At 41.1% G+C, this 27728-nt stretch overlaps 1 long non-coding RNA gene across 2 annotated transcripts; it reads left to right on the forward strand.

Annotated features, from left to right (window-relative positions):
• On the forward strand, positions 1–25655 carry LOC102157216. 2 transcript variants are annotated; one of them, XR_005356364.1, is made up of 4 exons: positions 1–74; positions 1589–1772; positions 5177–5343; positions 25538–25655. It is a non-coding gene; the product is annotated as an uncharacterized LOC102157216 (long non-coding RNA). The 2 variants fall into 2 exon arrangements; XR_005356365.1 differs by lacking the exon at positions 25538–25655 and adding an exon at positions 8457–8557.
• The last annotated feature ends 2073 nt before the right edge of the window (positions 25656–27728 follow it).

Below are 27728 nucleotides of genomic sequence, written 5' to 3' on the forward strand. Positions count from 1 at the left end.
CCAGTGTTGTTCTAAGTTCCATTGAGCCACACTCTGAATCCCAGGAGAAGGAGGACACAGTCCTTACCCTAGAGGTACTGGATGTTCAGTTTGCAGAGAATATAAAGCTGGAAGGGGAACAAATGCAGTCTAGTATAACAGAATCAAGAGTCACAGTGATTTTAATGGCATATATTCTGAACCAAAATCATATAAAATATACATGAAGTTTTGTCCCTGGGTATAAAAAAGAAAGAAAAATTGCACAAGATGGGAGCAGGGGGACCTAACTTGTAGAAAGACCTTGGAGGGGCATGGATTAGTTTTCTGTCACAGGGGCAGCTCTGACAAAGTGCCAGAAGCTGGGTGGCTTGAACAACAGAAATGTCTTGTCTCACAGTTTTGGAGGCCAGAAGTCTGAAGTCAGGTACCAGTAGGGTTAGTTCCTTCTGGAGGCTATAAAGAAGAATCTGTTACATGGCTTTCTCTTAGGCTTGTCTCTTTGGTTTGTTGATAATCTTTGGCATTTTTGCCTTGTAGAATCTCTGCCTTCACCTTCACATGGGATTTCCCTGTATGTGTACGTGTTTCCAAATTCCTCCTTTTCTAGAGGCATTGTTCATATTGGATTAGGACCCACCCTAATGACATCTTAACTGTTACATCTGCAGTGAGCCACATTCTGAGTTCCTAGGGGTTAATTCTTCAACATGAATTTGGGGTGGAAGACACACTCCGATCTATAATGAGGGGCTTTCAAGATCTAAGTCATAGTTTACGTGATATATTTATAGTCTAATTAATACAGACTAAGTCTAGCATAATGCTTGAAACTATATTAAAGTATGGTTTACAAATTATAGCAGGGGTGGCCCCAATGGACTCTTACAAAGCAAATTCAGATTGTTGTGCAAGCAATCTCCAGACCACTTCAAATTGTAAAAATGAAACTTTGTACCCATTAAAAATAACTCCCTATTTATCCATCCCCTGAGTGCCTGGTAACCATCATTCTACTTTCTATTTCTATGAATTTGACTATTCTCAGGAACTCATATAAGTAGAGCTTTTTGTAGTCCTTTGACTGGCTTATTTACTTAGCATAAAGTCCTCAAGGTTCACTCAGGCTGGAGCATATGCTAGCATTTCCTTCCTCTTTGGGGCTACATAATATTGCACTGTGTGGATATTCCAATAGCAACAGACTGCTAATAATTTGACCTCTTGGGTACCATGAAAGTTGCCTGATACAGATAATGGACAGACCATTGGAGGTATTTTGGTGATCAGAAAGGGAAAGGGAGTCAGAGTTCACCTTAGCCAGGGTTTGAGGAAAAGACTTTTGTGTTATTTACTAGGCAGGGAGTGAGGGTCTCAGGGAATAAGGAAGAGAAGGAGGCAAAGCCAATACAAGATAACTTACTGGGTCAACCATGGCCAAGTGACACTGGTTACCAAACTCTGAGAGGCCCATGGATGAAGGTCCTCTGAAAAACCTTATAAATGGTCTCAGGACCATAGAGGGGAGAAAGAGGGAAGAATTTATTCTGAATCTGTCTCTCCTTGGTCAAAGACTCACTCTGTGGTGGTAATCTCTCCACTCTTCAAGGCTCTGCACAGATGGGTGCCAAGAAGCATTCTGCAGCCTCCCACACCTCGGAGTCAGCAGGAAGAGCCATGTTAAAGAGGTGCAGGTATAGGCAGGAGGAAGACACTTCCAGGTTGTTTCTTCATGGAGTTACTCAGAGCTCATGCAGAGCTGGCTACTGTTGCAGTAGCTGGAATACAAACAGGTGAGCATCTGAAGATTTCAGGAGAGGAGTCTGGTACAGAATGTGAGAGAAAACAAGTGATGTGTCCTGGGTCCCCAAAATGCAACAAGGTGCTTTTCAGGTAATACCTAATGCAACTTATGTACCAAACTGGATATTATTTAGGCTCAGTGAAGTTAATGAACTTGCACAAAATCACGCAGTTAAGACTACAGGGGCCAAGTTGGGATCTAGAGGTAATTCTATCCTATTGCTTTTGAATTGAGAAATTGGGCTCCTGTTCTACCCATGAATCACATAGTGAATTTGTTTGAATTGAGTAGTCCATTTCAGGTCTCCTGGCTAAATTGGGTCTGTGGACTTACAAAGCTGGGAACCAGCATCTGGGGTATAGTGACCTCGCTGAGGATAGCTTCTCTCTGTGGTATCTCTATCTTGTCTCTCTCTACCGGTTCTAAAATATTAGCAAGTCTGTCAGAAGACCTGTTTTGAGTTGCTCCGGAGAGTATAGATTGCTGGGAGCAAATTTCAGCTTTATAAAAGGCTTCAGAACCATAGGCTGCCTGAGGAGGTGAAACCTTTTGATGTTAAGTGACCTGGGTAGACCAGAGCAGCACTAGTTTCTGTGAAGAGAAGGATCTTCTGAGTGGTAGCTCTGTATGTGAAACATGAGGGAGAAGCCATATTTTCTTCTCTAGGCATGGAACTGATTTCACTCAAGGAAGATGTGAGTAGCTGTGCCTCATGACCTTTCAGATACTTTCCCCCTTTTCCTCTTTTCCATCTGCCCCTTTCTTCTGCCTTTTTTCACCTCTTTCCTTTCGATTGTCCACCCTCCTTTTCTGCCATCTTTCCTCCTCCTCTTGCAAACTTCCCTCTGTCCATCCTTCCACTCTTCTTTACCAGAGATGATTCTTTGCAAGCAGAATATAAACCCTTAGGACTTTGAACAGAAGAGACTTCTGGGAAAGGAATTAGGAAACATTAAGAACCAGCAATAAGGTCAGAAAACCAGACTTGGGATTAGGACATCATGAGACTGGGACTATCAGAGCTTTTCGGATAAGAGGAAGGAAACCCAGCAATTTTTAACTCAAACCCAGTCCTCACATCACTTTGATAGGAAACACAGCTCTAGGAGAGTGTAACCAATCAGCCCACCAAAGTGCATGCTCTGTGATCTTGGATGAATAGAGTTCGAGTAAAGAAGAGTCTAGCAGAAGGTCTTTGCAGGGATCTCTCAGCTTCTGTGGTAGGAATTCAGGGCCCTTTCATAGCACCCAGTGTATGGGGCTGAGGGGTCAATTACCAAAGGAAATCAAGGTATAGTTATGAAGGAAATGGATGCCCAGTGGCCAAAATTTTTTTTTAAATATTTATGTGTCTTTACTCCCATTCCCCCCACCACCTTCTTCAACTACCTCACAACAAGAAATCTTGAATGTGGTTTTCATGAGCCCTTGCTCCTGGTGGAGGTCTGAGGCCACATGTTCTGACATTTCCTTCCAAGTGATAATGCATTATATCATATAGCACCTTGCAATCTATCATGTACTTGAAAATCTATTATCTCATTGCATACTTGCATTTGCTCTGGCTATGAACTACATTGTGTTCCTGCCCTCTCCCCCAGATGCATATGTTGAAGCCCTAACCCCTTATTTCTCTGAATATGACTCTATTTGGAGATAGGGCCTCTAAAGAGGTGATGAAGGGGTATCTGGGTGGCTCAGTTGGTTGAGCATCTGACTCTTGATTTCATCTCAGATCATGATCTCAAGGTCATAAGATGGAGCCCCACATTCGACTCACACTGGGTGTGGACCCTAGTTAAGATTCTGTCTCTCTCTCTTCTTCTCCCTTGCCCTTTCCCCTTACTGCTTGAGCATGTGTGTACACATACTCTCATTCTCTAAAAAAAAAAAAAAAAAAAAAAAGGGTAATGAAGTTAAAACAAGCCTATTGGAGCAGGCCCTGATCCAATCCATCTGCTGCTGCCCTCTTTATAAGAAGAGGAAATCTGAAGACCCAGAGAGACACCAGGGTGCACACTGAGGAAAGACCATATAAGGACACATGTGGAATGATAAGGCAGCCATCTGCAAGTCAAGGAGAGAAGCCTCAGGAGAAACCAACTCTTGAGTTTGGACTCTAGCCTTGAGAGCTGAGAGAAAATAAAATTCTGGTGTGTCAGCTGCCCCATCGGCGATTATCTATTATGGCAGCCCTGGAAAACTCGTGCATTCTGTATGCAATGACCACTATGACTCAGGGGAAGAAACCAAGGCTTAGAGAGGTCATGTTGTTTGTCAAAGCCCCACAGTGAAACTAGGTCTCCTGGTTCTAATCCAGGTCTCTCTCTGCTACATCAATTTACTTCTTTACTTTCTGCTGCCATCTTCCCACTGCTGGAGATCAAGCCTGTCCTGATGGGTCTGTCCCTCCCCCCTGAGTCCTAAGCTCACAGAGGGAGTAGAAAGAGCCTGTGGCCTTTTAGTTGGATTTAAGCTGTTGAAGACATCACCATCCATAACTGTCAGCCCGAAATGTACTTTCTCTTCTTTGGTCCCTCTAGCTGATGAAATAAGACGAGACTCAGTGACTGCTGTGACAGCAGAATAGCTGACGTGGTACTTACTCTCTCCCAAGTGTTGGCTCTCTTACCAACTGTGCAATATGGAGCTCTAAGTGAATGTGATTTATTGCTGATTTAATCAAGGGCCTTTAATTTCAATAGTGATTAGCCGTCTTGTTGAAAAAAGTCACAGTAAATTTGATGATGCCTCTACCAAGATTATATACAACAAACAGTAATATTATATTAAAAGGGGCCCTTGGTCAGCCCAGAGGATACTGGGTTTATACTGTGAGTCATATTACATTTTATAATCTTATCCTTATGGGTTTAACCTCTTGCTCCCATCTAAACTGTATATTTTGAACTGGGGTGGGGCATATGCATCTATAAATAAAGAACTCTCCTAGAGGGAGCTAGCAGATACCAGCTAATGAAACAAATCCTCTTATGTCATCACCCATTATCTACTTAGGTATTGGACATCCCATTGTATCTTTGACTTTGACCTTCACTACAGCCATTCGTTCTTCCTAACAAGCTACCTCAAAAAATAAATGTACACTTCATCCAATTCTGAAACCTTATATTTCAGAGTATAAAGTCGATCCAGATGGATTGCTCCTCAGTGTCACCATGATGTGTGATAACATACCTAGCAGGAGAATTTGTCACTCACAGACATGCAGTCCTGGAATAACTGGTGTGTGCCTGGCCTGGGAGGGCTCAGTGTGTGTTTGCACAGATGACTTCCTTAGGACTGTAGCCCCACCAGAGGGTAGAATTAGTGAGAAGTACTTTGGAAAGTCCTGAAAAATTCTTAGCACAGTCATATTTTCCTTTCTTCCAGTGCAGTGCCTCTCACTTAGCACTCTTAGACCAAGAAAGAATGCTCATTGATTCTGACATGGTGGAGGACAAATTGCCCCAACACGCAGAAGTGCAATACTGTTAACTAAATGAAACAGGAGCCCGAATAGCACAAGTCATACGAATAAAGGCTGATCTGAAGGAAAGGTGAGCATTTGTTTTCAATTCAATAAAATAGGCTTATTTTCTCCATTTGCACCTGCTACATAAATAATGGTTATTGGTATACTTAGCACAGTCTTAACAAGAGGAAATTTTTGTGAGGGCAGTCATGGACTTCAACACTGAAACAGAAGAGCTTGTGTGCATAGAATTTTGCCTAGTATTAGCTAAATATCCATGATAAATGTTGGAAAAACATATAAGGTTATTCAAAACCTTTAAAATTGTCAGACTCCAGCTGTTAGGATAAACAAACCCTTACCAGGAATTTGGTTTAATAGTGTTCTGTCTTTATAACTGGCCATACCAAATTATCAATGGAAGTTTCATGGCTATCGTAGGTTTTCATGAGTTCTGTGTTTATACAAATATAAACAATTTTTCTTTTTTATCCAGCCCTGTTCCCATGATTGGAGCAATAGGAGTGTACAAAGGGATGAGAATTGACCCTTAGTGTTTGATGATAATAAAGAATGAGATTAATGAAAGCATAAAGCCACAAGTATAACCTTATCAAGTGTCAGGGTGTTTGCTAAGTGAATACAATATAAAAGAGCAGAGAACTTTAGCCAAGTGGTTATGGTATCTGTCCAGTGGGATTTAAGGGTGAGTAGAGATGTTTCACGGATGAGTCAACACCAACAGGTTCATATTTCAAATTTTTTCAAAATCATATTTTTACACAAATACTTCAGCTAGAAAGCAGCTTCAGATAAATTAAAAGAAGATAAGAAATCATCCAAGTTGACCTTATGCAAAGACAAAGTGTGTGTGTGTGTAGTTGTTTTCAAAATGGGAACATATAACAATAATGTATGAATGGCTTTTCATGTCAGTAAATATATTTCCACAATGTAATTTTAATTGTTGGGTAGTGGGCAGCCCTGGTAGCGCAGCGGTTTGGCGCCGCCTTCAGCCTGGGGTGTGATCCTGGAGACCCGGGATCGAGTCCCACATCGGGCTCCCTGCATGGAGCCTGCTTCTCCCTCTGCCTGTGTCTCTGCTTCTCTCTCTCTCTCTGTGTCTATGAATAAATAAATAAAACCTTTCAAAAAATTGTTGGGTAGTGTCCAATAATATGAAATGATTTCTTTAATTCCCTATTGTTGGGCATCCAGAATGTCGTAAGCCTATCATCAATAATGCTAAACCGAACCACTTTATAACTAAATCTTGGTGCTTACCCCCAGGAACAAATTTAGAAATGGAAGTGCTGGAGCAAAGCATATACACAATTTTAAAGCTTTTGATAGGTATTGCCAAATTGTCCTTCAGAAATGTTGTACCAAAGTTCACTCTCACCTGTAATGAATGAGCATGTCTGCCTTTTTATATCTGTTGGCAAAGAGTATTATAATTTAAAAAAAATCTGTCACATGATTTCTGTTGAATTCACTATTTCTGCATTTGGATGGGGATGAACCTGCTAATCCCTTTGCCCCAACACAGGCACACACACACACACACCCACACACACCACACCACACACAGGCTTGTCTAACTGAGACTAGACCAGTGTTGGCAATAACATTGTCAACTAATTATCAGACCCCATTCCCCATTCCCCACAGTATGTGTGTGTATGTGTAGGTGTGGGTGTGTCTGGCTTGTGTGGAGGTTCACTGGGAGAGAGCAAGGACAAAGATACTGATGACCAGAATTCCAGAAAAAGGTCCAAGACGTCGTAAAATCAGAAAAAGGCTGGAAGGGAGTTGAAAGTCTGAAGTCTGAGATGAAAGGAAAAAGAGAGAAGCTCTGATAGACATTGCCAGATATCCCATTCTTCTCTAGATCTGAGCACTGGGAATTCTGTACTTTTTAGCTCCTTTCAGTTGGATGGGGCCTTGTGACCATTCTGGCCAATGGTCACAGTGAAAGTAGTATTTATCCTTCCAGGTTGTAGATTTTGAATGGCTAGAGCATGACGTTCAGTCTCTCTTGCCCTGCTCCAGTGACATGGAAGACTTGGATTGAGATGTTAGAGTATGGGTCAAACCGGGTGCCTCAGTATCTGGTGGAGCAGAACTCTCTGCCTACCTGTGTGGGTCACATAAGTTGGTATGTGTAAGCAATAGCCATTGTTGTGGTAAGCCACAGAGCGTCTGTGGTTGGATTATTATTGTAGTCTAGTCTAGTCTATTAATACATAAAATCAAGTAACTGATTCCAATAAATTCCATGAAAAGTAAGGGAAAGATTTCTAAATAATTGCCTAGAAACTTTTGTTATAATGGACACTTCGGTTCAACAGTCTTCCTCAGCAGCCCTATGTGTAAAACAGAGAGAAGCAGAGCTGCCTTGGAGAAGGAGCCTCTTCATAAACCCCAAAGATGCTGGTTTGGAAACACCAGCCTGAAAATAAAAAACTAGCATTTGCATGCTGGCAGGGGTAGTGTGCTTAGAGGTCCATCCAGTTTAGATGGTGAGTGCTCAAAGGCAGGCAACAGTCACTACTTTTTTTTTTATTGCAAATAAAAAGTTTAATTTCGGAAACTGAATTCACCAGTTATTAATACACTAAAACATAGTCAATGCAAATTCAGATTAATAATAGATACAATAACTTTTATATAAAAAGATAACTTTTCTAAATGGTCGTAGGTGAATGAGTGAATTGTTTCACCCAGAATATTTCATTAATTTGAAATAAGAACATGAACCCTTTAGTAGATGTGGAAGCAAAAACTCTGAAGATATTTTTGTTCAAGGAATCTGACAACTGATACTTCATTCTGATATCCTTAACATTCTAAAATATCCCATTGATGGCTTACTCTTCCCTGTTCTTGAAAACAAAAATCTAAACACCTAAGGCTATTCTTACATGTTATAACATAATCTTTTTCCCTGTTAATGAGCTATCTCTTCTAAAAACAATTTAATACAGAATTTGATCAATTTGCAGATCTTTTAAGGTTCCCAGATCCAATTCTGACATGGTCTGGGGAGGATGCCCCTACATACAACACCAAATGATTCGCAGACACCAGCAAGGTGTCTCACCTCGAATCTGACACTCTACCCAGAGACAGTATCAGATTCCATGGGTTAAAGTTTCAGCCTTGCAAGTCTGCTTCCATTCCTACTTTACATACCAGGTGCAAGCCCCAGGTAACATCTGTGCTTCTGACACATCGGCTAAACGTTGGGGATTCCAATGACCTCCTTAGGTTGGATTGATTTGCTGGTGCGGTTCACAGAACTCAGGTAAACATTTAGTTTACCACTTTATTTAAGTCTACCACTTTCTATTTATAACGAAGGATATAAATCAACACCCAGATGTAAGAGCTGTATAGGGCAACATGGAGAAAGGGCATGAAGTTTCCATGCCCTCTCCAGCCACAATGTCATTCTCTCTGCAACTCCATGTGTTTACCAACCCACAAGCTTGAACTCAGCTTTTTGGGAGAGGTCTTTAAGGGAGGCTTCCTGGAATCACCTTGATTGACTAAGCCATTGGTCATTGGCTGATTCAACCTCCAGTCTCTCTCCTTTCTCCTCCTGTGAGGTCAGGGATGTGGGATGAAAGTTTCAACCCTCCACAGGGCTGGTTACCATGGCAACCAGCCTTACCTTGGTGGGGTGGCAGGCAGTGTCCAAAAGTCACTTTCATCAACATTAACAAGGGTTTGGGGAGAGAGCAAGGACATTCCAAGGGTTAGGAAATTCCAAGGGTTTTGGGAGTTGTGAGCCAGAAACTGTGGACAAAGATGAAACACCTATGAGAAATATAATTTATAACCTGAAATATATCTATATTATTTAATATATATTATATAATATATTATATATATATTATATATATACATATTTATACTTCTTATAAATCATAGGGGGCCAGGGCACAAATTTCACAGGTAGTTTCATAATGTAGGGACACCAAACAGGGTTCCTGAATCAAGGGCCAGTTTCTAGACTTGAGGCTTTGCCAGTTGGCCAAAAGCACAAGAAGTGTTGCCAGAATCAAGCCTTGTCCCTAAGGCATTAAGTGAGGTGCACAAGGGAGTGGTCAAGTGGACACTTTAAGGGGAGAAAAATCTTAATTAAATCTTGATTCTCTTCCAATTTTGGAAAAAGGGTTTTGTGTGGGGATAGGGAGATAGAAATTTTTCTACCTAAAATGAAACTCCCTGGGGATTTCAAGCAGCAGGAAGCCCAGTGCAAAGCTCACCATTAACCAATTAGTGTGATCGATGTGCAGAGCAAAGACTGGTAAAGAAAGCCAAGAGGAAAATCACCCCAGCTCTGAATTAACGGGATTGCCTGTTTACATCCATTGGGTCTGAGAAGTGATTGCCAGAACATTGTTTTAGTTTGCGGTGTGTGGGCAGCTGTAAAAGTCTGCTCTGTGCAGGAGCAGGATTTTAATGATACATATTTTATAAAGAATAGCCACACTCTGCCTTGAAAACTTACCAGTGTCAAGTCCTCTGATGTCGGAGTATTTCCCCCTCTCTCATTATGGGAGTCCTCAGAACTTCTTGTCACAAGTTACAATCTTTTGGACCCCTTCTGTAGATCCTCGATCACATTTTACTGATCACATTTTACTTTGCTGCCGAGTTATAAGAAATTTAGGCAGTTAGGGAAGTGCAAATCAGACCTTCTGAACTCTGAAGCCTTTCCTTATTATGCGTCTTATGCATCCAGTTTGGGGTTGAGTAATTATCTTTGACACTGCAAATAACAAAGTTTCCAAAGAAAGCTCTACCATATAGAATGCAAATGCCAAACTGTATATCAAACCAAGTGTGATGATTAATTTTTTGTGTCAAATGGCCGGACCACGCATGCCCAGATATTTGGTCAGACATTAATCTGGGCATGTTTTGTGAGGGTGTTTCTGGATGAGATTACCATTTGAAGTGATAGACTGGGTAAAAAGTTGCCTCCATGTTGTGGGTGGGCCTCATCCAATCAGTTGAGGGCCTGAATGGAACAAAAAGGGTGATCCTCCTAAGACTAAGAGAAAATTTCCTCTGCCTGACTGTCCTCAAGCTGGCACATGGTTTTCTCCTGTCTTCAGATTGGAATGGAAACATTGGCTCTTCTTGGGTCTCTAGCCTGTAGGCTTTTGAGCTAGAGCAACATCATCTATTCTCCTGATCTTCAGGCCTTCTGACTCAGACTGCAACTAACTCACTGACTCTCCTGGGTCTCCAGCTTGCTGAATACAGATCTTGGGACTTACCAACCTCCATCACTGTGTGAGCCAATTTGCCAATTCCTTTTAATAAATACCATTATAGATAGATAGGTGGAAACGAACATAAGACAGATACAGATATAGGTATCTTACGGTTTTGTTTCTTGGGGAGAACACTTGACTAGTAACAGCAGGAAATGACATCTTGCCTTGGTGGAGGGTCATGATGCTTTTTAGTACCTGGGAAACAGGATACCTAAAATAAAAACATACTTCCAACTTTATTTTTTTTCATACTTCCAACTTTAAATTGCACATTGGCAACACTGCCTCAGGATCTGTTTCAGATCTTGTGTATTGTTTACTTAATTAGGATAATTTCCAGAGAATATATACAGTGTTAATATATTGCTCTGGAACAAATAATAGCCAGGAGCAGAAACATCTGATGCTTTCCTTTAACAAGAAGCCTGATAATATCAACTTCCCTATAGTTAAGAAGTGTGAATTGGTTCTTGCTTGCCCGAGTTTTCAAATCTTTGGCAATTAAAAAAATCATACCACTGGTTCATTTTACACTTGACTCAACCTTAGAGTACAAGATCTGAAGTATTTGCACTTCTGGCCACTCCACTGTTGTCTTGCATCCACGTACCTTGGCGCATTCTATGTCTTTGGCTTGGAGAGAAAAAAAAAACGCTACATTGTGTAGAAGACACTCCTACTATTTATCCTTGATATTCTAGCTCAAGGGCCACCCTCTCTGGGAGTTTTCTTTACTCTCTAGAAAAAGTAGGAAAATTCTAGTCTTCCCAGATGCACTCATTTCTGCTACAGGAATTGTCCTATTTGTTCCATCTGCTTATTTTAACCTCTGCCTTCCCCCTGGGTAGAAAGTTTCTGGACACAGGACCTTATTTTTATCTTTTCATATTGTGTTGCTATAATATGAATGCTAGCTAGCACTTATTGACTACTTATATTCTAAAAGGTTTTTCATGAATGAATTAATTCAATCTTCATGATGATCTGATGGGGCAGATTTTATTAGTATCTTTATTTTAGGCTGAGGAAACTTACATGAGAAGAGTTTGGACACATTACTCTTCTCTTCTGTTTGGTTGATCTACAGAGCTTTCAGCCAAGACATTTTCAGTCATTCTGGAATTTCCTTATTCCTGAAAAATCTGGCTTTTGTTAGCTGCAGGTGAGCTACCCACAACATTGAGTGTGGGTCTTATCACTGAAGAGGGGCAAGTCAGTTCAAGGGAGCCTGGTATAGCAGTTCAATAAGTACTCCAAAATTTGTTACTTTCATTTTTTTCCAGCTTTATTGAGGTATAATGGACAAATAAAAATTGTACCTATGTAAGGTATACAATGTGATATTTTGATATATATATACATTGTAAAATAATCACTATAATCAGGCTAATTAACGTATCTATTGCTTCACATAGTTTTCTTTCTTTCTTTCTTTCTTTCTTTCTTTCTTTCTTTCTTTCTTTCTTTCTTTCTTTTTTTTAAGATTTTATGTATTCATCTATGAGTGAGAGAGCATGAGTGGGGAGAGGGGCATAGAGAGAAACTGACTTCCCACTGAGCAGGGAGTAGGACATGGGGCTTCATCCCAAGACTCCAGGAACTCCAGGATCATGATCTAAGACACTTAACCAACTGAGCCACCCAGGTGCCACATTGCCTTTTTATTCCTTCCTTCCTTCCTTCCTTCCTTCCTTCCTTCCTTCCCTCCGTGAGAACACCTAAGATCTACCACCTCAGCAAATTTCAAATATACAATACAGTATTCTTAACTATAGTAACCATGCTGTACATCAGATCTCCAGAACTCATTCGTCTTGTATAACTGAAATTTTGTTCCCTTTGGCCAGAATCTTCCCAGAGCATTATTCCCCAAGCCTCTGGTAACCACCTTTCTCACTCTCTGCTTCTAGCAGTTTGACTATTATAGATTCCTCACATAAGTAAGATCACCCAGCATTTGTCTTTTGGTGTCTGGCTTATCTCATTTAGCATAATATCCTCCAGTTTCACCCATGTTGTTGCAAATGGCAGGATTTCCTTTTTTCTTTTTAAAAAATTTTAAGGCTGAATGGTATTCCATTGTATATATATGCTACTTTTCTTTACTCATCTGCTGTTGGATATTTAGCTTGTTTCCATATCTTAGCCATTGTGAATAATGCTGTGATAAACATGGGAGTGCAGAAATCCCTTTTAGGTACTCTTTTCATTTCTTTTGGATAAATATTCAGAAGTAGTATTCTGGGTCATATGGCAGTTCTACTTTTAATATTTTGAGGGATCTCCATACTGTTTTCCATAGTGGCTGAACAATTTACATCTCACCAACAGTCAGAAGGGTTCTCCTTTTTTTCACATCCTCACTAATGTTTGTTATCTTTTGTCTTTTTCATAACCTTCACTTCTTTATTCATTCTTTCTCTCTCACACACATATGTATGTATAATTTCCAAATTTCCTTTTTAATGGCATTGTTGAGGGGCTAATGGAGAGGACTGGCATTGAGAAAATCCTTCTTTTTTTTAAAATTTTTTTAAATTTATTATTATTTTTTATTTATGATAGTCACACAGAGAGAGAGAGAGAGGCAGAGACACAGGCAGAGGGAGAAGCAGGCTCCATGCACCGGGAGCCCGACGTGGGATTTGATCCTGGGTCTCCAGGATCACGCCCTAGGCCAAAGGCAGGAGCTAAACCACTGCGCCACCCAGGGATCCCGAGAAAATCCTTCTTGTAGGTGAGGATGAGAGGGGGGTGGGAGACCAAGGCAGTGGAACACTCCTGTTTTTCTCAGGGCTGTCTTTCTCATCCTCAACCCACCTTTATCTTCTCCTGCAGCATCCCTTTAGTTGTTGCTTGGTCTCCACTCCTTGGATCCCTCTAAGGCTATAATGGAACATCTCAGGGAAATCCCTGTGGGTCAAGTAGAGGACAAGTCCCTCCTGAAAAGTGTCTTGATTCTGATTGGTAGGTTAAGCATTGGAGAGAAAGCTTTGTTCTTGTTGTGAGGAGTTGCCAACGTTTCTCCTTAAACTACTCAAGGAGAAAGCCAGGTTGTCCAAATGGTGTGCCAGCTCACAGAAGGCCTGGGAAAGATTAGATAAGGATTCATCTCATGCTTTACAAGAGCCACATGTCTGTGGGAAGTCTCTGACCTTAGACAATCAAACTCAGTTTGGAAGATTCCAGTTTCAAGATAGTTGAAGCAAATTAAAACTTGATACTTGTCTGAAGGAAGACACTTTCCTGCCTATCAGCATCCTCCCCCTGGAACATCAACCAGCGATCCTTAGATGTACATTATATATCTCATCATTTCTTTGCATTTATGGGACTAAATCTCTGGGTAAATGAGTGAATCTTTCAAAAAAGCCACTAAGAGAAGACTGATGGCCCAGAAACAGGACCTGCTAGTGGCCAGCAAATCTCTAAAGCAGCCTTGGGTTGCTCTCCTTTGATAAAGATGCAAATTACGTTTGGTATGACTTCTCAGAAGATGCCTGCCTTTGGAATGGGTAAAAAATTTTTTCCAGGTTCTTGAGGAAAGAGACAATAAATGCCTCTGTGCAAAATGTCCATGTTGTTTTATAGTCCTTCCCATGACCAGGAAATAGGCAAGAGGTTGGATTAACAATTAAGCAGTAGCATGTTAAAGAGATTTCCTTTTCCATAGTAATGTGAGTCCAACACAGAAGATGCCCCTAACATCATATTGAATCATCACTTGATGATGTCAGTTGTTCCAAATTTTATGAAACCCAAAGGTGTATTCAGAAAATGAAAATGTGGATTCATCCATAATTTTATTCTCTGGTGCCCACCTGCAGGGTGTTCCCCGCTTCCAACATGGGTGAGCATCTCTGCTGTAGGAAATAAAAAAGATACGAGGTCTTAGGGGACCAGCTCAGCTCTATCTTCACAGACTCCTCTTCAATCAGAATGCCTATACTTTCTTGCCAAATCATTTCTACTTGGCAGGTCCTCTTATGTCTGAGAAGAGAAATCCTTATTAAAATTTTATATACACGTATTTTTCTACAAGATAAAGGAAATTGGACTAAGAGACTAATTGTGGTCAGTGCTTTCTGGTTGAAGGAGTCCATACTCTCAGGAGAATAACAGGAAGTCGGTAGTGGTATCCAAGTGGCTCTAATGGTTTTAGACAAACTATTATTGTGGATGTTAGGACCCCAGACACAGGGTGCTTCATTTAATGCCTTCTCTAGGTGAGAGAACTTTCTGCAAAGGGCACTGATGTCACCACTTCCAAACAGAGCATGTCATAATCTGCACTTTTGTCCTGTGAGCTGACCCAGGCCACAGTGTTCCCAAGGTGGGAATTCAGGGGTATCAGTAACTCCCTTATCTAATTAGAAGGGTCACAGACACACCAGATGACCTCATTGCACTTAAAATTGATATTCAGAACAGACTTGGGAGTGTCTCCCTATTATAATTTTATGTGCAGCTATCACTGTGACCAGTATAAAATGAGAATTTGTGACAGGGGCTTATTTTAAATGTCCTTGCCAGTCAATGCAGATTATGGACCATGGGAGACACAGGGCTGCTATTTTCTTGTAAAATGTAGCTAATAAATATGTAAATCAGACTATCTTTATTCATAACCTGGCAGGGATCGGACACGAGATAACAGCCAAAAAACACTATGTTATCTATAATATTAAGTGATTTAATATCTGAAAACCTCAAACACTAGGAAAAATGGCATGAAAAAAACATTTTTTTTCCTGATCAACTTTTTGGTGAGCAGTATTTAAGATGCCTGTTAATTCTTTCTGTGCACAAGCTTGGAACTTGAAATTATATATATATATATATATATATACACACACACAGTTACATTATATATATATATATTTTTTTTTTTTCCTCTCCTAAGCCACTTTGTACTTTCAACAGAGGCAGTACTCTGTCTTTAAAGGAAGAAGCTTTCTCTCTTCTCATAATTACCTCCCTGTTAGAAGCTGCTTCTTCAGCTGTGGCCCATCCTTCTTATTTTGTTAATAGGAGGCTTGGAAGCACCAGCAAAATCCCTCATGCTTTTATTTTCTTCTTGGGTCCAGGACACCACAAGGTGGAGGAAGCCCCTTGAGCCAAGCTTCTGTAGCCCCCCATCTAACCTTCCCCTGCCAGCCTGCTGATGGCAGCTTCCCCCGAGGTCTATGCTGCCAGGATTGCTGAGAAATGACCTTCCTGTTAGAAACTAAGGGACACATTTCCTTTCAGAGATGTGTTTTTCTCTGGGTCATCCAATTATCCTCACCCAGAAGAGTAATCACTGAGACACGGAGCACTCTTGGAATTGGAGGAATTTTAGAGGTCATCTAGCCGGGTTAACGCTTTAGATCCCCTGGGGAAAGAGGCTCAGAAAGACGGAAATGGATCCTCAGCCCAGTTCTGGATTTCCCCCAGTTCTGTGCCCTGACCTTGGGCAAGTTACTTCACTCCTCAGTCACAAAACTGGGATAATGATGCTCAGTGTGGAAACAAGAGGAGCTCTCTAGAGAAGAGAGCTGACACAGTAAATGGCCCAAGGTAGGCACTCAACACATGTGAATTTCTCTCATTTCCCTCATTTTCATGTCCAAATGAGGAGTTTATGTTAAACTTTGGACCATGCAGATGAGCAGATTCTTCTTCAAAAAGTAAATGTTCATCTAATGGTTTATGATGTATATGTTCCTTTCACCTGTATTGTCTCACTGCATCCTGGGAAGGAGAGGTAGGGGATGTCACCCCCATTTACCTGTGAGTGTGCAGAGTCGTGGAGAGGTTAACCACTTGTAGTCTTCCCTCATACTGCTGTGTGCATCCTCTTAATCCTGCTCCATGTTTTCTCTCCCCTAGCATTTATCATTTTCTAACTTACATGATTACGACCTTTACCATGTATTGTCTTTCCATGCCTGCTAGAATCTGAGCTTCATGAGGATAGCTGCCCATTCTGCTTATTTCCTAAATGAACCTGAAAGCCCAGAATGGTGCCTGGAACTGAGTAGACAGGCAATATTTGATGACCAAGCTGTGTATGTAATAAGTGGGTGACAACGAAAGGCTCAGACCCAAGACGTCTATCTCTAAGTTCCATTCACCAAGTAGCAAGGGCATGATATTGATTACTTTGAAAGAGCATGATCCAGATGAACATATGACAGGGAGGAAGGAGCTGGGAGGGAAGGAGAAGGAAGGAAAGAGATGAGGGAAGGAGAGAGGAAGGGCAGGTGACCCTTTGGGGAAGTACTGCCCAGAGTGGTACAAGGCTCTCTCCTCCAATGCACCAGGTAGATATCATCACCTCCACGTCACCTCTGCACAGTGGCTTTGCAGACAGATGATAAGCAACAAGGTGTCTGTCCTCGGTTCTCTCAGCATCACCTCTGCCAGTATTTCAGCTCCTGGCATCACCTTCAGAATGTCACCATGATACCAGATGCCTCCTACTCAGCTCTAAACATGACCCACAGGAGCAAGACGAACTGTTTTTAACTGTGCAAATGCAGGGTTTCATCTTTGATGAGAAGATCTGGGCAGGGCTTAGTACAGTCCCAGAGGTGGATGTCCTCATCTGCCACAACAGATACAAAGCAGTCATCTTTGGGACATTTTCGTATCTCTCTGAGTACTATCTAGAAGGAGAGACATGGGATGGTCTGGTCAGGAAAGAAGTAGAATCATTTCCCAGAAGGTACACCATAGTTCCAGGGGAAGGGGAAATTGGAATGAAGCCATTTTGAGTCTACATAGGCAGCTTTCTGAAAGGGCAAGTTTGTGTGCCACAACCCCAAACCCAAAACCCAAAAGTCCATTCTCAGAGACCTTTTCTTATTTATTTTTTTTTTTTTACCAGTTATGGAGACATCTTATGCCCAAACCCCTGTGGGAATATCTCCTGTCTTGCTTGAGTCACCAAACACAAGAGCAGAAGGCCTTCCCCCCTCCACCAGGATGTGGCCTCCCCCAGAGGAGTTTTTATTGTCCTTGTACTCTTCTCCCCACCAATTTGGTTACACACTGTGGGCCTCCCTGGGTCATTTTCTTCCTTGTGCAGCCAATTCCTGTTATTCGAGGTACCTAGATGTGTAAAAATCACCACAAACATCAAAATAGCAAATTCAGAAACATTGTTTCTGGGGGAAGTGCAGGGTTAGGTTTTTGCCAACCTCTGATCACATTTTCATCCATCCATAAGCTTGTTTTAGATATGTTTCTGTGTAAGGGCACTTTATTTATTTATTTTAAGGATTTTTATTTATTTGGCAGAGAGAACAGAAGCAGGGGGAATAGCAGAGGGAGAGGGAGAAGTAGGCTCCTCACTGAGCAGGGAACTTGATGTGGGGCTGGATCCCAGGACCCTGGGATCATGACCTGAGCCAAAGGCAGACACTTAGCCAACTGAGCCACCCAGGTGTCCCAAGACACCTTATTTATAGTAGATGTTGTTGACTCATCAACACGGAGCTCACGACCAACAGCAAAAACTCATGCCTGAGCAGAGCTTATTCACACACCTATTTTCTCCGTGGGGCACATTGCAGCCTTCTTGCACTTAGGACCATGGGACAGCGCTTCAGCACTATGCCTGAAGGCCATTGTAAACAGCGACATCACCAACCAAAAGCACAGAAATGTGAAAAACATGACACTAAGTAGACCATGATAAGGGCACTTGTTTACAGAATGAGAGCTGAAGCAAGAAGGCAGAGTGGTACCTTGTTTGAACCCAGCTGGGAATGTGCACATTGGCAACTCGAATTTTTTGCCGCTCTGTCTGTGTCTGCAAATGACCATGACAGTGCCATGACTACTGACTCGGAGTTACAAATACATTTTAGCAGGTGGGTGAATTGACAAATTGGAATCTGTGAACAATGAGGACGGGCTGGATTTGCAGAAGTGGTTGGCAGGGTGGTGTGGTTTCTGGGAGAATACATCCACAGCCTCCAGCCAGCAGTTCCCTACCAAGAGATACCAAGGGGTAGATCTTCCTACCCCTGAGGGAGATACCAAGCACAACAGTCGTCAGTGGTTTCACTAAATACTCTGTGCTCCATGACGTCATATCATAATCAAATGATCCCACATTCATTCCATATTTGGTCCAAGAAGCCAGGGTGTGGCATTGGAGTGTGAGGGGCCAAGTCAAGTGGAGATCACCACCACCACCACCACCACCACCACCACCAATCATCACCAACAACAATAAAACAGGAAGCATTTACCTTGTGCCAATACTGTTGTAACCACTCTACACGGTGAGCCTTCACAGCAACCCAGTGAGGCAGGTTCTGTCTGTAACCTTACATTATCAAAGAAGAAACTAAGTCTTTGTCAGGTTAAGTGTTGGGCTAGTTTCAGTAAGGCCAAGTGTTTACAGTAGGTGAGTTTCTCTTAGAAGCTACATGGTATGGCTGCCCAACACTGTGAATGTACTTAATGCCACTGAACTATATGTACACTTTACTTTTTAAATTTTATTTATTTATTCATGAGAGACACAGAGAGAGAAGCAGAGACATAGTCAGAGGGAGAAGCAGGCTCCCCGGTGGGGGGAGCCTGATGTGGGACTCGTTCTAGGACTCCGGGATCATGCCCTGAGCTGATGGCAGACTCTCAACTACTGAGCCAAGCAGACATCCAGAACTGTACACTTTAAATGAAAAGTGTTATGTTGTATATATTTTGTATATGTTTTACCACAATCAGCACACATATACACACACAATGCATAAAAGTGTCTATTTCTCCGACCCCATCATGGAGTTTGAAAGCCTCTGTGCCTTTGCCATGCTGTTCCTTTGTCTGAACGCCCTTTCTTGGGTTGTCTGCTTATTCACCCTTCAAAATATGCCCCCAGCCGGGTCATCTCTTTTGTGAATCCTTTTCCTTTCCTGTTTTCCTTACCCCCTCCATCCGTAGAATGAATCACTCCTTCCTCGAAAGCAATTCTGAATCTCCTACATATTTATTATTATTACACGTGAGATAGCAAATTGCAAACATTTGCCCATGCATCTTTCATTTCTGTTCTTGCCTGTGACTCCAGTACCTAGTACAGTCTCTGACACACAGCAAATAATCAATAGATGTTTGTCAGATGGAAGGAAAGTTTCACTAACCTATTTTCAGTATTAGGCAAATGATCATACCTGCCACAAGGCCTGAGATACCAAATGAAGGGAGAAATTGTCATCCCGAGCTTAGACCAAAGTTTCTGTCCAGCCAAGACGTTTGTTTGAATGTGGCAATTGCTTTTTATTACCATGAAGGCCTGTTTTCCGTGATTCCAATCTAAAAGTCATTTTGGAATGTCATCCATGAAACTATCTCAACTTTTCTGTACCAAAACTGCTATCGTATGACATTTTCATTTTACTCAGAGCTTTCATGTATATCACTTTATTTCACCATCACATGTGCAAGGTGGCAGTCTGAGGTGGTGACCACAGACATGCTGGGGTCTCGGATTCCAGTCCCCCCTGCTCCGCACCCCCCATACTGACCAGCTCTGTGATTATGGGCAAGAACTTAGAAATTCTGGTTCATGGACTTACTCCCTGCAATAGAGGAGTAATGCTCCTTTCTTTGTCTTCTTATCCAGATCATTCCAAGTATCAATGAGATAGTATATGTGAAATGTCTTTGAAATTTGGAAAACATTTTGAAAATAGGTGTTTCTGTAATTTGGTTTATCAGTATCCTGTTTAGCTTCCTTTACCGCAAATATGTCTCTTTTCAAGATCTAGGCGTGTTCTACTTTTCTAGGACCCCGTGACCTAGCAGAGAGGGTATAGTGTGGTATGCTGACTGCCTCTCACCTCCGTGCTCATGGCAGACATCATTAATCAACCACAGCACTATTGCCTGGGCTCTGGATGCTTCTGAGCACACTGCTCTGCACAGGGCACGATTTTTTCAAATCATCCATTGTGAAGAGCCCGTTTTTTCTCTCTTTAATTTCCCACTCACAGCAGACTGGAATGCAGTCCTACTACCCACGACTAGTACACAGCACATGCCACAGTAGACTCACCACACGAGTTTGCAATCCATGGTGTGGTCCATACCCTGCCCAGTGAATCAAGTCCACTGATCACACACTAAGGTGTTCTGGCAACATTAAATTGCTGTACGAGTGCCTGAATGCTTATTTTCCACTTCTTGCACTTGGACTGTACTTTGATAGCACTGCCCTAGGCAGCAAGGCTCAGTTAATGTAGGTTAGCCTGTGAGATTAACTCCCTTTGCTGTTTCTGACCCTGACTCTTCCTCTGTAGAATGTGACGAACAGCACCAACGTTGCAGGTGCCTTTATGAGAACCCAATGAGACAGGATGTGAGAAAGCTCTTTGTAAACTCAGCCATGTTATCCAAATGTTAGGATATTACTGCAATCCCCATATCTATTGCCTACTCTTTGAAAATTATGTAACAATACATGTAAAAGCTTTGCTCAGCAAATGCAGGGTATTTTCTCATTATTATGGTCTATCTCTTTGTGTTTGTTTTCCTTGACCAATATGTTCATAATTTTTTTTTTGTTCAGTTCTTATTTGCCAGCACTTCAACCCTATCGTGGGAGCATGTTAAAATGTCACTCTGAGGCTTTCAGCAGGTCATAAAGCCTTAGAACAGCACAATAGGTGCCAAGTACCCCCACATCCTTAGCAGGGCTTGCTGAGAGATTGGCAAACCAGTTCTGCAAGCCGCAGCCCTGCAGGCACTTCCACGCTTAAGGGAGGAGGTAGGGAATGGTGCAGGAGGGCTTCTTAGACGGGGTAGTCAAGGGTTCTATGCTCCACATGTGTGCATGCACATGGTGTGTGTGTGTGTGTGTGTGTGTGTGTGGTAAGCATGGTGAGTACCCTGCAAAAGTGCCTGTGAGGGCAAAACCTAGCAAACATGTACCAACCACCTTCTATCCAGAGGGATCAACTCAGATGAAACTGATCAGTGTGGAAGATGCTTCCCTTTCTTCTAATCTGCTCACCCTCTTGGCCCTGCTTGGAACAGCAGAGACCAGGCATCCAGCCTGAAATAAGCTTGCATTGGGTGAGGAACTTACAATGCTTTGATCACTGTACTTTACTCCACTAACAATAGGTAATATCTACATTGGACCCTACATTTTGTTGTCAAAACAAAGGGATTATTTATTATCTCAGAAAACAATTTATGTGGCACCTGGGTGGTCCATTCAGTTGAACATTTGACTCTTGATTTTGGTTCAGGTCCTGATCTGATAGAGCATGGGGCTCTGTACTCGGTGGGAAGTCTGCTTGTCCCTCTCCTTCTGCCCCTCCCCCTCCCAAACAAATAAATAAATGCATGTTAAAAGAAATTTTTTTTTTATTTATTTGAGGTTGGGGGAGGGACTGAGAGAGAGGGAGACAGAGAATCTCAAGCAGACCCCTGTCTAGCGTGGAGCCTGGTATAGGACTTGATCCCAGGACCCTGAGATCTCGACCTGAGCTGAAAACAAGATTCGGACACTTCATCCACTGTGCAACCCAGGCAGCCCTAAAGAACAATTTAAAAACAGAAAATCCTATCTGAGATTTCATCCAGGAATGGGAGAAAAAGTTGAGTTTGAAGGGACAGAAGGAAAAATACTTAAATTGATCTTTTAACCCTCTATCAAGTTAAGTTGATCCAATATATGGGTTTCATCTTCATGATTATAGTCCCTCTTCCCAACATTCTGCAGCTATAGGGAGTGTCATGACTGGATGACATAATATCAGGTGCAGAGCTAGAAAACTAATGAAGTCCTACATGAAGAGATGGTTTTCCATACTTCTCACATATTAGAATGCTTTTGCAGAGACCTGGTCAACTCTGATCACCAAACTAGTTAGAGTTGTATTTCCTCAGAAGTAACCACCCTAGCTTTAATAATTAAACACAGTGCATCCAGCACCCACCACCTCTACCACTGTCATTTTCCCCACCATCACTTCCATCATCTTTACCACCACCTCCACCATCATGCCACCTCCGCTACCATCATCTCCAACTTTGCTTCACTTCCATCACTTCCACAACCATCACTGCCATCTTTCCCCATCATCAGCTCCATCACTTCTACCACCACCTCCATCATCATCTCCACCAACATCATCTGTATCATTGTCACTTCCACCTCTACCACCACGATTACCTTCACCTCCACATCCACCATCACCTCTACCACCACCATTGCCTCCTCCATCTTGCCATTATCATCACCTCCACCTTTCCCACCATCACTCCAACTCCACCACTACCTCCACCCCCATCACCTCTATCAACGCCTCCACTTCCAACTCCATCAGCTCCACCTCCTCCACCACCACCCCCATCACTTCTACCATAATCTCCACCACTTCCACCTCCAGGACTGCCACTACCACCACCATCATCATCTCCATCATCACCATAACAATTATTGCCATCACTACTGCTGCCACTGCTGCCACCCCACCTACTGTTCTTAACCCCCTGTCACCAGCAAGATCTTCACTACCATCAGAGTCATTACTACCAACACCACCATTTCTGCCACAGCCACTGCCACCACCATCACCCTGCCACTGTTTATTATATATTAGTATGTCCCAAGCAATGCTAAATAATGCATGTGCAATATCTTATTAACCCTCATGTCTGTCTTTGTAAATAAGTACTATTATTATTCTTATTTTACAAAAGAGGAAACAGAGGGTCAGAGAGGTTAAGTAACTTGTCCAAGGATATAGAGATGCATTGAACTCTACTGTAGCTTGGTAAAACAAAGAAAATCATAGAAATGCAGTTCTTGGGGGAATCTACACTTGAGCAGCATCTTTCATTAGGTAAGACTAAGACATTCCTTCTTCTCATGGTTTATCCCTTTGAAGTTACTTTTAATGGAGATTTAATTAACAGGGAAAATATACAGGAAACATCAAATTTCTAAAATATATCTCAAGGCTAAGTATCCCCTAAATCCTAATCCTAAAATGCTCAAGAGTGTTTTCAAACACTTGTTGACAGTGAAAAGGGCAGCCAATGGAGGAGGAGAAACTCTGCTTTTCTGGGGATAGTGGGGGCTCTGTGGCTCCTGGTGGTTGCTCTATTATTAATTTCCTGAACCATTTACTTGTTCCCTAATGACAGTGGTTTTGCGCTTCTTGGCTAAATCACTACATCAATGAGGTAAGTGTTTTTGGAAACCCTTATCATTATTTAATGCAGAAGAAAATGATCGCCCAGTCTCAGTTCTATCTTCAAGCCTCCTTTCTAGATTCTTGCTCTCTGATTACTTCCTCTCCTGTACCGGCATCATCCTCTCCAATCCCCAGACACACCCCGGAGGTGGTTGTTCAGCTTTCTTTTTCCTACCTCCATGTGCTCTTGATGAATATAAAAAGAGTTGCCCCAGCCACCCACAAGAGGACCTAGAATTTGAGTTGGTTTTGTTTTGTTCTTTCCTAACTGACATCTCTTGCTTAAGTACCCCTTGTGAACAACAAGGCATACCTATAGGGATAATGATAAAACTATCAGCTAGGTTCTGAGGTATAATTTGTAGATGCAGGATTCAATTGAATTGTTACAAAGATGGAGGTATTGGAAAGCATAACTTTGCATCAGAGTCAACAGGGGCTGAGGGCTGAACTCCAAGATGAAATATTGATTGCCAATAGATGCCACTTTTGAGAGCCAGCTCTTGAATTTCCCCCTCAAGTATGGCATGGTAAAAAGGCAAGCACACATAAAATACTTCTGCTACATATGGAGCATGATGCTTTCCTAGAGGGAAAGCACTTATATAATTGTCAATGTTAAGAGCTAAAGTTGCTACTTTTTTAAAAAAATAAAAAGCCAGTTTTACTTGAAAAATGACAAATAAATTCTGGTTGCTTGTACTTGGGCATTTAGAAAACATTTTTCTAAAAATATATCAAGTGAAGCCATCATGTTAAGTACAATAACTGAATTTTTGTTGCCAAAAATAAAATTTAAGGTTTCAAGTGAAAATCAGACTTTTGGAAAATTTGTATTTGCCATCGTGAGCTTGACAACTTTCCAATAATGACTTTTTTGATGAGATTTGTGGTGATGTTATGTAATTTTACATATGGTATAATGAAATATGACACTTAGAGGATCAGCATAACTCAGTGAATTAATATTTTCTAAATGGTTTCTGCGCCATGTTACAAAGACATAATAGGTTGAATATCTATTCAAAGTACAAATTAAACTGATAGATTTTAATGTAATAGTATATGAAAAATGTTCATTAATAATGTTTCAAATTCTATATTGCAACTAATATTTAAGAAATTGCAACTTGCTGAGAGTTGATGTAGTAGTAAAGACAAATATGCACAATTACTGAAAAAGACTATTAAAATCTCTCCCAACTACAGTTGTATGGTGCCATATTTTCTTCATATACTTCAAAGAAACCAACATATTGCAGCAGATTGCAGATATGAGAATTCTGTTGTCTTCTTTAAACTAGACATTAGAGATTTTTTTTTAATGCAAAACAATGCCATTTTTCTGACTAAATATGTTTTGGGTTTGGAAATACAGTATTTTTCATAAAAGTGTGGTATTTTTATTAACTTGTAATGCATTTGTTTTTTTAGTAAATTATTAAGTTGATATTTTAAAAAGTTTTCCAGTTTTAATTCTTAGTTGATAAGAATCAGCTTCCGCCACCATATATATTTATAGTTTATATTTAGATTTATAGTTATTTATTTATATTTATAGTTGATAGATATATATAATGTATATATTTAAATATGTTAGTATATATGTAAATGTGTCTGTGTTGTGCATATTAGATAAGCAGCTCTTTGAGGTCCTAAATAAATTTTAAAATGAAAGGATCCTGCAACCAAAAATTTAAGATTGTTGCTGTATCTCATAACAGTGTGGTAAAAGAAACTATTATGCATTTGTCTCCCTTTTTATTTATCTATTTAGGTATGTATCAGAGCATTGATTGAAGATTTACTGTGGGCCAAGTAAATCAGGTTTGAGGAGATACAAAGAGAGATATGACAATTTCAACAACATCCTTGTGTCAAGGGAATTACTGTTTTGTAAATGAATATTAAACGACACAAAGAATTAATTTACTCTTTCGACAAATATTTCTAAAAGGTGTAAGTTCTCATGCTGAGAGTGAGGGCAATGTTGACGAGTCTGATAGTCATATTCTGGAACTTAGGTGCTAGCATGAATTAGTCAATTAATTATTTTTTTTTCAATTAATTACTTGAACAACATGCCAGCTCTAGGAGAGTTCATCAAGAAGTAGTTAATCAATTGATGATCAGTTAAACAGGGCAACTGTCACAGAGGAAGTGATGTTGAACTGAGATCCCCAGGAAGAACAGGAATTATCCCTGAAAAGGAGAGGAGGGAAGGAGAAGAGTTTCTCAAATAGAGTGGACAGTAACGTGAAATTGAACTGAGCAGGAAGGGCACTTTCTTCCTCGAGGCGCGTCATGAAAGTTGCTGTTAGGGATGAGGAAATCAGCCCCTCCATGATGAACAGATGTTCTTGACTCATTCTCTGCAAATATCAGCCAAAGAGAGCCTTAATGTTTTACTGCCGTGGGCAAATATCTTGAACCCTGTATAGAGCTTAAATGCCTTACTCTCCTGGACAAATACTGTAATCTCTTATTGATCCTAAATGCTGTACTGGACAAATACTTTCTTTAAATACATGTTCTCAGAGCCCCTATATAAATAACCTTTTGCTGTTTGATGGCTTATGTCAAGGGTCACCTTTCCCTCCCTAGTGAGTATCACCATGTTTCTTCTTCCCTACCTGAGCATTACAAGGTCCTTTCCTTTGCGGACTATAGTGCAAATCTTGGAGTGATCCCTTGTTGTACCTAGATCAAAGAGAAAGCCTGTCATTTTGATGTGTTAAGAACTGGGTAGACGTTGTCCCTGACCCTTGGCAGGTAAGATGTCTCCTTCCAATATAGTTTTTATAAAAGGGGAAGCCTTGTTTTCAAATTCTGTGGGTTTTCCCCTCCATAACATCATCCCACAGAAATCGAAGGGAAGGGCAGAACTGAATGAAGTGTCCATATTGTTGAGAGTCCTGTAGATTTTGACAAACATTTTATATTTCATCTTAAAAGAAGAGGGAAGGATAAAAGGATTTAGTTTGAGGAAGGACACGACCAAATTCATATTTTCAAGATGATAAATTTGACTGGAAAAAGGCAAGAGTAGATACAGAAAAACCAACCATCTCCAGGGGAGAGATGATGTCTTCACCCAGTGGGGTGTCCATGAAGATGGAACAAAGCAGGTAGGTTTGAGAGACCTTTTGTAAGAAGAAGAAGTAGGACTGGTTAATGTACAGGATATATGTAGTATGATGAAGAGGGAGATGGCAAGCCACGTTCCTGGCTTATGTAATGATGGAGATGGTGGTGACACTCGCTGAGACAGGAAAGCAGAAAGGGGGCTGGGCATGGAGGAAGGGCCCGGAGTTCTGATTTGCATACACGAGTGTAAGTTGCCAGTGAGTGATCATGGTGGACACACTAAATGGGCAACTGTATGCACAAGTTTAGAGGTCAGAGGAAAGTTCTGGAATGTGGATATATATTTGGAAGTCATCAATATACCGATTGTAACAGAAGCAATGGGTGTAGACAAGCTTGCCTAGGAAGAGCACACAGAGTGGGAAAGGAAGAGTGCTGGTAGAGCATTTAGAGTAAGTCCTGAGCGAAGGATGAGCTGACTATGAAAGTGGTTCTTTGCAGAAGTGCCAACTGACACATTATTCCTGTAAAACGGGAAGGACTGCTTAAAGAAAAGATTTTTTGTTTTTTTAGGAAAAAAAGCAATATATGACTAGTGTAGAAACCTAGGAGAAGAATAAAGGAACACAAGAGTCAGTCATCATTGCATAACTCATAGATGATTAATAATAAACATTTCAGGTGCTTCTCCCCAGCCACTTAAAATATATTTTATATTACATATTTTTATATCAATGAGATTATAGAACATAGTTCAATATCTTCGTCTGCTTCCCATGACATTACAAATGATTTGAAAATTCATTTGAATGTATGCCTAATGTCCCATCATGTGAAAAATGAACACTTTGAAAATTTCCCCCGATAGCCTGATTCATAGG

This window comes from Canis lupus, chromosome 3, assembly GCF_011100685.1.
Source record: "Canis lupus familiaris isolate Mischka breed German Shepherd chromosome 3, alternate assembly UU_Cfam_GSD_1.0, whole genome shotgun sequence".
In the NCBI taxonomy this organism is placed as follows: domain Eukaryota; kingdom Metazoa; phylum Chordata; class Mammalia; order Carnivora; family Canidae; genus Canis; species Canis lupus.